This window comes from Hordeum vulgare, chromosome 5H (assembly GCF_904849725.1).
Source record: "Hordeum vulgare subsp. vulgare chromosome 5H, MorexV3_pseudomolecules_assembly, whole genome shotgun sequence".
NCBI classification, from domain to species: domain Eukaryota; kingdom Viridiplantae; phylum Streptophyta; class Magnoliopsida; order Poales; family Poaceae; genus Hordeum; species Hordeum vulgare.
The window spans coordinates 386014702-386026850 of NC_058522.1; positions in this window are offsets into that span (position 1 = coordinate 386014702).

A 12149-nucleotide genomic window follows, 5' to 3' on the forward strand; every position below is an offset into this window, starting at 1 on the left:
TCCTGGCGCTAGTAATGGGTTTCTAGTTGTATGCAGGCCGTGGTGGCCGTGTAGGTGGCACTTTTTTTCATTTTTTTTCCAGTTTTTTGCTTTCTTTTTTGTTTCTAATTACTTATTTATTTTCTTTTATGATAATTATTTTTGCTATTAAAGTTTGTAACAAAATTCTAATTACTTATTTATTTTCTTTTATGATAATTCTTTTTTGCTTTTAATGTTTTGAATAGAAAACACTTTGATAATTTTAGTTGCATAAATTCTGTATAATTTTAGTTTCAATAATACTAGAGGTTTATAAAAGCTTTTTAGTTGATTCCTTAAGTACCAGTTCTAAGTCTATTACAAAGGCATTTTATTTGGTACAGGTTCTAAGGCTGGGGCCCCACGAGCACCTTTTAGTACCGGTTCGTGGCATGAACCGGTAAGAGAGTTTTTTAGTTGATTCTTTCTGGAACTGTTTTTTAAATCCCACCTTGCCAAGAAAGAGGCAGTCGCAGCGGTTTACAAGCCCTGAGTGTAGAGACGATGAAGGGAGTGGCGCAGTGCTCACCTGCACGTTGCTTAGCTTCAGGAAAGTTGGAATTTGGCATGGTATCATCATTCCATCCACATAGCATATGCAAGAAAGTTGAGAGGGTTACGGCAAAAAGTGGATGCACTTCGTGTACAAAACGGACAATCTCTTTCGAAGTATCAGGATATCATATGGAAACTCGTGTGTTACAAAGGGATTTCATTTTTTGAAATTATTTGGACTCCATAGTTTTTCTATGTTCAAAATGCACCATTCAAAGCCACATCATCAATTTACAACCCTTTCTGAATTCATTTGTTATTTTTCATGCATTTACTGATTATTTTGAGCTATAAGACCATGAAATTGAAAAGCATTTGAAATGAACTCTGAAAAGGTTCCAAGTTGGCATGGTATCATCATTTCACCCAAATAGCATGTGCGAGAAAGTTGAGAGGGTTACGGCAAAAACTGGATGCACTTCGTGTACAAAACAGACAAGCTGTTTCGAAGTATGAGGGTTCCATACAGAAACTCGTCTGTTACAAAGGGATTTCATTTTTCTGAACTTATTTGAACTCCATAGTTTTTCTGTGTTCAAAATGCACCATTCAAAGCCAGATCATCAATTTACAACCCTTTCTAACGTCATTTGTTATTTTTCATGCATTTACTAATTATTTTGAGCTATAAGACCATGAAATTGAAAAGCATTTGTAATGAACTCTGAAAAGGTTCCAAGTTGGCATGGTATCATCATTTCATCCACATAGCATATGCAAGAAAGTTGAGAGCGTTATGGAAAAAACTGGATGCACTTCGTGTACAAAACGGACAATCTCTTTCGAAGTATCAGGCTTTCGTATGGAAACTCGTCTGTTACAAAGGAATTTCATTTTTTTGAACTTAGTTGAACTCCATAGTTTTCCTATGTTAAATATGCACCATTCAAAGCCACATCAGAAATTTACATCCCTTTCTCACTTCATTTGTTATTTTCATGCATTTACTGATTATTTTGAGCTATAAGACCATTAAATTGAAAAGCATTGGAAATGAACTCTGAAAAGGTTCCAAGTTGGCATGGTATCATCATTTCACCCACATAGCATGTGCGAGAAAGTTGAGAGGGTTACGGCAAAAACTGGATGCACTTCGTGTACAAAACGGACGATCTGTTTCGAAGTATCACGGTTTTCATACGGAAACTCGTCTGTTACAAAGGGATTTCATTTTTTTGAACTTATTTGAACTCCATAGTTTTTGTTTGTTCAGAATGCACCATTCAAAGCCATATCATCAATTTACAACCCTTTCTAACTTCATTTGTTATTTTTCATGCATTTACTGATTATTTTGAGCTATAAGACCATGAAATTGAAAAGCATTTGAAATGAATTCTGAAAAGGTTCCAAGTTGGCATGGTATCATCATTTCATCCATATAGCATGTGCAAGAAAGTTGAGAGGGTTATGGCAAAAACTGGATACACTTCATCTACATAACGAAAAAACTCTTTCAAAGTATCAGGGTTTCGTACGGAGACTCGTCTGTTACAAAGGAATTTCATTTTTTTTGAAATTATTTGAACTCCATAGTTTTTTTGTGTTCAAAATGCAACATTCGAACCCACATCATCAATTTACAACCCTTTCTGAGTTCATTTGTTATTTTTCATGCATTTACTTATTATTTTGAGCTATAAGACAATGAAATTGAAAAGCATTTGAAATGAGCTTTGAAAAGGTTCCAAGTTGGCATGGTATCATCATTTAACCCACATAGCATGTGAAACAAAGTAGAGAGGGTTACGGCAAAAACTGGAAGCACTTCGTGTACAAAACGGACAATCTCTTTCGAAGTATCAGGGTTTCATACGGAAACTCGTCTGTTACAAAGGGATTTCATTTTTTTGAACTTATTTGAACTCCATAGTTTTTCTGTGTTCAAAATGCACCATTCAAAGCCACATCATTAATTTACAACCCTTTCTGACTTCATTTGTTATTTTTCATGCATTTACTGATTATTTTGAGCTATAAGACCCTGAAATTGAAAAGCATTTGAAATGAAATCTGAAAAGGTTGGAATTTGGCATGGTATCATCATTTCATCTACATAGCATATGCAAGAAAGTTGAGAGGGTTAAGGACAAAACTGGATGCACTTCGTGTACAAAACGGACAATCTCTTTCGAAGTATCAGGATTTTATACGGAAACTTGTCTGTTACAACAAGCATTTCAAATGAACTACGAAAAGGTTGAAAGTTGGACGGGTATCGTCATAATAGTTGTGGAGAAAGTCTTCACTTTTTCTTCGCTTGTGTCCTTTCCTTATTGCGCCGTAACCATGGATAATCTTCATCATTTATCAGGATGCTTGGGTCAGCCTTGACTTTGAAGGTAGGAGTTTCATGAAACTTTTCATAATCTTCAAACATGTATGTCTTGTCCTCCAATCACAAGATGTCCCTTTTTCCTGAAAGAACTATGTGGAGCTTTGGCTCATCGTATGATGTATTCGCTTCCTTATCTTTTCTTTTTCTCGGTTTGGTAGACATGTCCTTCACATAGATAACATGTGCCACATCATTGGCTAGGACAAACGGTTCGTCAGTGTACCCAAGATTGTTCAGATCCACTGTTGTCATTCCGTACTGTGGGTCTACCTGTACCCCACCTCCTGACAGATTGACCCATTTGCACTTAAATAAATAGACCTTAAAATCATGTCTGTAGTCAAGTTCCCATATGTCCACTATGTAACCATAATATATGTCTATTCCCCTCTCGGTTGCTGCATCAAAGCGGATGATGACCCACAAGTATAGGGGATCTATCGTAGTCCTTCCGATAAGTAAGAGTATCGAACCCAACGAGGAGCAGAAGGATCTGACAAGTGGTTTTCAGCAAGGTAATATCTGCAAGCACTGAAATTATCGGTAACAAGTAGTTGTGTGGTGAGATGATTCATAGCAAGTAGCAAGTAACAAAAGTAACAACGGTGCAGCAAATGGCCCAATCCCTTTTGTAGCAAGGGACAATCCTGGACAAAGTCTTATAGGAGGTAAAGCACTCCCGAGGACACATGGGAAATTCTGTCATGCTAGTTTTCATCATGTTAATATGATTCACGTTCGCTACTTTGATAGTTTGATATGTGGGTGGACCGGCGCTTGGCTACTGCCCTTACTTGGAGAAGCATTCCACTTATGATTAACCCCTCTTGCAAGCATCCACAACTACGAAAGAAGAATTAAGACAAAGTCTAACCATAGCATTAAACTAGTGGATCCAAATCAGCCCCTTACGAAGCAACGCATGAACTAGGGTTTAAGCTTCTGTCACTCTAACAACCCATCATCAAATTACTACTTCCCAATGCCTTCCTCTAGGCCCAAATAATGGTGAAGTGTTATCTAGTCGATGTTCACATAACACCACTAGAGGAAAAACAACATACAACACATCAAATTATCGTACGAATACCAAATTCACATGACTACTTATAGCAAGACTTATCCCATGTCCTCAGGAACAAAAGTAACCACTCACAAAGCATAATCATATTCATGACCAGAGAGGTAATGAGTAGCATCAAATATCTGAACATAAACTCTTCCACCAAGTAATCCAACTAGCATCAACTACAAAGAGTAATTAACACTACTAGCAACCTTACAAGTACCAATCGGAGTCGCGAGACGGAGATTGGTTACAAGAGATGAACTAGGGTTTGGAGATGAGATGGTGGTTACAAAGATGTTGATGGTGATGAGTCCCCTCCTATGAGAGGATTGTTGGTGATGACGATGGTGACAATTTCCCCCTCCGGGAGGGAAGTTTCCCCGGCACGATCGTCCTGCCGGAGCTCTAGATTGGTTCTGCTCAAGTAACACCTCGTGGCGGCAGCGAATCCTTTGAAAAGCTTCCTCCTGATTTTTTTTCCAGACTGAAAGCCTTCTTGTAGCAAAAGAGGCGGGGCAGTGGGCCAGCAGGGAGCTAACAAGCCCCCTAGGCGCAGCCAAGGGGGAGGCCGTGCCTAGCAGGCTTGTGGCCTCCTGCTGGCACCACTCCGGCACTTCTTCGGCCCAGTATTTTTTATAAATCCCAAAAAAAATGCACGTTGATTTTCACGGCTTTTGGAGTCGCGCAGAATAGGCATCTCAAACTTGCTCCTTTTTCAGGCCAGAATTCCAGCTGCGGGCATTCTCCCTCTTCATGTAAACCTTACAAAATAAGAGAGAAAAGACATAAGTATTATATCGTGAAGTGTAATAACAGCCCCAAAAGCAATAAATATCAACATGAAAGCATGATGCAAAATGGACGTATCAACTCCCCCAAGCTTAGACCTCGCTTGTCCTCAAGAGAAAGCCTAGATCAATAAACATGCCCGCATGTTTAGGGAGAGAGGTGTCGACAACACAAGATACAAACATGCAGGCAACATGATAATGATCAGATACACAATACCATCATATCATCTCTTATGCTAAAGTGACAATTCCTTCACAAAGTAAAGCATGGATCAAGAACCTTACCGAGAATTAACAGCCGATAGCCTTTAGTCATTTAAGCAATTTCAATTTATCACAACATCGGAAAAGAGTCAAATAAGAGCTTGTAAAGAAAATCCACATACTCAATCATCTTTTCGTTCTCTACAATTGCTAGAACTCATGTGGTCCTCATGAGATCAAAGTTTCAGTAGGACACAGAGAAAGATAGGGGCTTATAGTTTTGCCTCCCAACCATTTACCTCAAGGGTAATGTCAACAATAATAATTCATGAATACTTACTTCCAAGTTGACATATGAATATAGATCTTTCCCTAGCATATGACGTTAGCCAAGATAAAGGCGAAATAAGGAATTGGTGAAGATAACCATGACTCTTTCAGGGGCAAAAAGTAAAGGTACAAGATAGGCCCTTCGCAGAAGGAAGCAGAGATTGTCATGCGCTTTTGAGGTTTGGACGTGTGTCCTCTCATGGCTCGCACCGATAACAACTTACTTGAGGGATCTTATTCAATCCATAGGTAGGTATGGTGGACTCTCATGGTAAAACTGGGTTAAAGGTTTATGGATGCACAAGTAGTATCTCTACTTGGTGCGGGAGTTTTGGCTGATATGAGGTGGAAGCAATCGTCACATGCTAAGGGATCTCTAGTCATATAACATTGTTCGGAACCAAGCAAACACAATTCATTATGTTGTCTTCCTTGTCCAACATCTACTTCTAAGCATGTAATAGTTTAGTGAGTATTCACAATCATAGATGGTGTCCAAGATGATATATTTATATGTGAACCCCTCCTTCTTTATCACTTCCTATTAATTGCAACAATGACCAAGGTCTACGTTTGTCTACCCTCAACAAGTTTCAATCATCATTCTTTTTATATGTGAAGCCATCACTTCCCATAAGATCATTACATGATCTTTCATGCTTTTGTTCTTTTCTCATCCTTTTGATCATGGCGTGAGGCAAGGCCCTTAACTAAGTCACTCTTCATCATATGGCTCACGAGCTCGAATACATCGGGGGTGACACAAAGCAAAACTCAAGCCTAAAACACTAAGACCTTTATTCTACTAGAGAAAGAGAAAACTGAAAAGGAACAAACTAAAACAAAGGTAAAGGCAAAAGATGTGATTGTGATACGATACGGGGGCAACTCCCCCATGCTTGGCACAAGCCAAGGGGATTGCCCATACCCGTGCTTAGTTGTCTTCCTTTGGAGGTGATGGTGGTGGAGTTGTTGCAGATGTCTTGAACTTGTTTAATTTCCACTTGATCATAAAATTCTGCTCCCTCAGATCATCATTTTCCTCTTCAAACCTCAACACCCTTTGGCATAATTCCTGCTTACTCTCCTGCAAGAAACAAGAAGGGATAAACAAAGTCTTAGGCTTCTTCCTTGAGTCAGGGAGGCTCGACTTCCTGAACTCCACATGGGTGTCTCCAGGTGGAGGTAGAGGAGCCTCCTCTTCATCGGATATTGTTCCTTCCTTCCCCTTGGGATCATAATCTTCTTCTTCATTAGTGGTCCAACCATAACAATCGAAGTCCCATAGACCTTGGGGCTAGCAAGATAATCGACCACATAGCTCTCCCCCTCTGAATCCTGAGAAGACATCTTGCCCTAAATCTACGGCAGAAAATAGGCTCGAAACGAAAACAGAGGAAATCTGCGTGATACGAGGGTCAGACCTTACGGAAGAAGATATAATGATTTTTTCCAGACGAGAAGAAGTACTCCGCAAGAAAAGGGAGTTCGGGAGTCACACGAGGTGACCACAAGCCCCCCAGCCGCGACCAGGGGGTGGCCCGCACCTGGCAGGCTTGTCGCCTCCTCGTGCGCTTTTCGGACTACTTCAAAATTTTCTATTTTTTCAAAATTCAAAAATGGACGAAAAATCCTACTGGAATAGTTTTGGAGTCGGTTTACTTACCGAATCACATACCTCTTCGTTTTCGGAGTGTGAAACATGCTGATAAATATCCCTTAGGTACTCCTCCGGAGTTATGGTATTGATAATATTGCTTTCAACATTTATGGGAGTACCTAAGATATAATGCTTGCTTCTCTGCCCATTTACCACTCTCGGACAATTACCTTCCGTGTTGTTGATCTTGATGGCACCGAAATGATATACTTCCTCAACAATGTAAGGACCTTCCCATTTGGAGAGAAGATTGCCTGCAAAAAAAATCTTAAACGAGAATTATATAGCAAGACATAATCACCTACATTGAACTCACGCTTTTGTATCCTTTTATGATGCCACCTCTTAACCTTTTCTTTGAACAACTTGGCATTTTCATATGCCTGAATTCTCCATTCATCAGGTGAGCTAATGTCAAATAACCTCTTCTCACCAGCATGTTTGAAATCAAAGTTGAGCTCTTTGATTGCCCAATAAGCTTTATGCTCTAGCTCAAGAGGTAAATGACATGCTTTACCGTACACCATCTTGTACGGAGACATGCCCATGGGATTCTTATAGGCAGTTCTATAAGCCCACAATGCATCATCGAGCTTCTTAGACCAATTCTTTCTAGACCTGTTGACAGTCTTTTCCAGAATTAGTTTAATCTCTCTATTGCTTAGCTCTACTTGACCACTGGACTGAGGGTGATAGGGAGATGCAATTCTATGATTGACATTGTACTTAGCAAGTGTTTTACGGAAAGCACCATGAATGAAATGTGAACCACCGTCGGTCATTAGATATCTAGGGACTCCAAATCTAGGGAAAATAACTTCTTTAAGCATCCTGATAGAGGTGTTGTGATCAACACTACTAGTGGGGATAGCTTCTACCCACTTAGTGACGTAATCAACAACAACTAGGATGTGAGTATACCCGTTGGATTTTGGAAAAGGTCCCATATAATCAAAGCCCCAAACATCAAATGGTTCAATGACAAGTGAATAATTCATAGGCATTTCCACACGTTTACCAATATTACCTATTCTTTGACATTCGTCATAGGACAAGACAAACTTACGGGCATCCTTGAAGAGAGTTGGCCAATAGAAACCTGATTGTAATACCTTGTGTGCAGTTCTATCTCCCGCATGGTGTCCTCTGTAGGCCTCGGAGTCACACTTATGTAGGATCTGTCCATGTTCATGTTCAGGTACACAATGTCTAATAACACCATCTACTCCTTCCTTATAAAGGTGAGGATCATCCCAGAAGTAATGTCTTAAATCAAAGAAGAATTTATTCTTTTGCTGGTATGTGAAACTAGGTGGTATATATTTGGCAACGATATAGTTTTCATAATCAGCATACCATGGTGCACTACGTGAAGTATTGATGACATTCAATTGCTCATCAGGAAAGCTATCGTCAATAGGTTGTGGGTCATCAAGAACATTCTCCAACCTAGACAAGTTATCTGCTACGGGGTTATCGGCACCCTTCATATCGACATCATGCAAATAAATTCTTGTAGCAAGAGAACCCATCTGATGAGTCTAGGTTTAGCGTCTTTCTTCTCCATGAGGTACTTAATAGCAGCATGATCAGTGTGAATAGTGACTTTGGAATCAACTATGTAAGATCTGAACTTTTCACATGCAAACACGACTGCTAAAAATTCCTTTTCCGTAGTAGCATAGTTTCTTTGGGCACTATCCAGAGTTTTACTGGCATAGTGAATAACATTCAACTTCTTATCAACTCTTTGCCCTAGGACAGCACCAACAGCATAATCACCAGCATCACACATGATTTTAAAAGGTAAGTTCCAATCAGGTGGTTGAACAATAGGTGCAGTTATCAAGGCCTTCTTAAGTATCTCGAAGGCTTCCTCACAATCATCATCGAAGACAAAAGGGATATCCTTTTGCAAGAGATTGGTAAGAGGCCTAGAAATCTTAGAGAAGTCTTTAATGAACCTTCTATAGAAACCAGCATGACCAAGGAAACTTCTTATACCTTTGATATCTGTGGGGCATGGCATTTTCTCGATTGCATCAACCTTAGCCTTATCGACTTCAATACCTCTTTAGGAGATTTTATGTCCTAAGACGATGCCTTCATTAACCATAAAGTGGCACTTCTCCCAATTAAAGACAAGATTGGTATCTTTACATCTCTGCAAGACTCGGTCAAGGTTGCTAAGGCAATCATCAAAAGAAGAGCCGTAAACGGAGAAGTCATCCATGAAAAGCTCAACAATCGTTTCACAAAAGTTAGAGAATATAGCCATCATACATCTTTCAAAGGTGACAGGTGCATTACATAAGCCAAAAGTCATACGTCTATAAGCAAAGGTAGCGAAAGGGCAGGTGAAAGTGGTTTTCTCCTGATTAGCTTGTCCAACAGGTATTTGGGGGAAACCAGAATAACCATCTAGAAAGCAGAAGTGTGTGTTTAGACAGTCTTTCTAGCATTTGGTCGATTAAAGGCAAAGGGTAATGATCTTTCCTAGTGGCTTTATTCAATTTCCTAAAATCGATCACCATCCTATAGCCAGTAATAATCTGTTGGGGGATCAATTCATCCTTATCATTAGGGACAACGGTAATACCTCCCTTCTTAGGGACGCAATGCCCCGGACTCACCCAATCACTATGAGCAACAGGATAGATAATACCTGCTTCCAGGAGCTTTAGTATTTATTTTCTTACTACCTCTTTAATCTTAGGATTTAATCTCTGTTGATGATCAACAATTGGCTTGGCATCAGGATATGTTTTAATCTTGTGCTGGCATAGGGTGGGACTAATGCCCTTAAGATCATCAAGAGTATATCCAATAGCAGCATGGTGCTTTCTCAGAGTTTTTAGTATCTTCTTTTCTTCATGCTCTGAGAGGCTAGCACTAATTATAACATGATATATCTCTTTTTCATCAAGATAAGCATACTTAAGAGTATCTGGCAACTGTTTAAGCTCGAACACAGGATCACCCTTTGGTGGGGGTGGATTCCCAAGCAGTTCAACATGCAAATTATTCTTAAGAATAGGATATTGTTCTAAGACAACTCTATCTATCTCATCCCTTTCATCCATATGCATATCATTTTCATGCTCAAGCAAGTATTTCTCTAAAGGATCAGTAGGAGGCACACCAATAGAAGCTAAGGCAATAGTTTCATCCTTACTAGGCAACTCTTTTTCATGAGGTTATCTACCAAACTTGGAGAAATTGAACTTATGTGACACACCTTCAAAGCCAACAGTGACAGTTTGCTTCTCACAGTCAATATGAGCATTGACAGTATTGAGAAAAGGTTTGCCAAATATGATGGGACAAAAGCTATCTTGGGTGGTAGCAAGAACGTGGAAATCAGTAGGATACTTCGTTTTACCACACAAGACTTTAACATCCCTAACAATTCCCACATGGCACATAGTATCTCTATTGGCAAGCTGAATAGTGACATCAATTGGTTCTATATCAACAGGTGCAGTCTCGTCTTTAATTTCATCATATAAGGATTGAGGTATTGCACTAACACTAGCACACACGTCACATAAACCATGACAACAATGATCTCCTATCTGAACAGAAACAACAAGCATGCCAACAACATGCCTACGTTTGTCTCTAGCATGTGGTTTAGCAATTCTAGCATCATCTTCACAAAAGTGAATATCATGGTCATCAACATTGTCGGACAGGAGATCTTTGATAATATAGCAATGCTAGGTTCAACTCTAATTTGCTCAGGGGGTGTAGGTGTTCTAATGTAGCCCCCTACGTATGACAGTTGAAGCTTTAGAATGATCCTTTACCCTAACAGGGAAAGGTGGTTTCTCAATGTAAGAACTGGGAACAATAGGATTATTATAGGAAATTACTTTCTCTTCAACTGGATTGGGTTTAACTACATTGAATTCTAAGGGAGGATGATATTCAAACTACTTCTCTTTAGGGAGATTAATATGAGCAGCAAATGATTCACACAATGAAGCTACTATCTCAGAGTCAAGTCCATACTTAGCGCTAAAATCACAAAAGGTATTTGTTTCAACAAATGATTTAACGCAATCAAACTTGAAATTCATACCTGACTCCTTAGATTCATCAAGATCCCAATCTTCAGAGTTGCATTTAATTCTTTCCAATAAATTCCATCTAAAGTCAATATCTCTCTTCATAAAAGAACCGGTACAAGAAGTGTCAAGCATGGTGCGATCATCATGAGGAAGCCGAGCATAGAAGTTCTGAATGATAATTTCTCTCGAGAGCTCAAGGTTGGGGCATGAATATAACATTGATTTAAGCCTCCCCCAAGCTTGAGAGATGCTTTCTCTGTCATGAGGCGAAAAATTATAAATATAATTCTGATCACGATGTACTAAATGCCTAGGATAAAACTTTTCATGAAATTCCAATTTCAACCGATTGTAGTTCCATGATCCAGTATCATAACATAGCCTATACCATGTCAACGCCTTATCCCTCAAAGATAAGGGAAAGACCTTCTTCTTGACCTCATCCTCGGGCAAATCTGCAAGCTTAAATAAACCACAAACTTCATCTACATAGATTAGATGCAAGTCTGGATGTGATGTTCCATCTCTTGTAAAAGGATTAGCCAGTAGTTTCTCAAGCATGCCCGAAAGAAATACATAGAAAATATTTTCAGTAGGTGCAGCAGGTTGAGGAGAAACTCTTTGTGCTTCCGTTCGAGGTGAAGATACCCCAAACAAGCCCCACAAAGGATTAGTTTCCATGGTGACAAGTGACAATAAATTTCAGCACACTATATAAAAGTTTCCTCACCAAATTCCACTTACCAAAGGCGCTTCACTCCCCGGCAATGGCGCCAGAAAAGAGTCTTGATGACCCACAAGTATAGGGGATCTATCGTAGTCCTTTCGATAAATAAGAGTGTCGAACCCAACGAGGAGCAGAAGGATGTGACAAGTGGTTTTCAGCAAGGTAATATCTGCAAGCACTGAAATTATCGGTAACAAGTAGTTGTGTGGTGAGTTGATTCGTAGCAAGTAGCAAGTAACAAAAGTAACAACGGTGCAGCAAAGTGGACCAATCCCTTTTGTGTCAAGGGACAAGCCTGGACGAAGTCTTATAGGAGGTAAAGCGCTCCCGAGGACACATGGGAAATTCTGTCATGCTAGTTTTCATCATGTTCATATGATT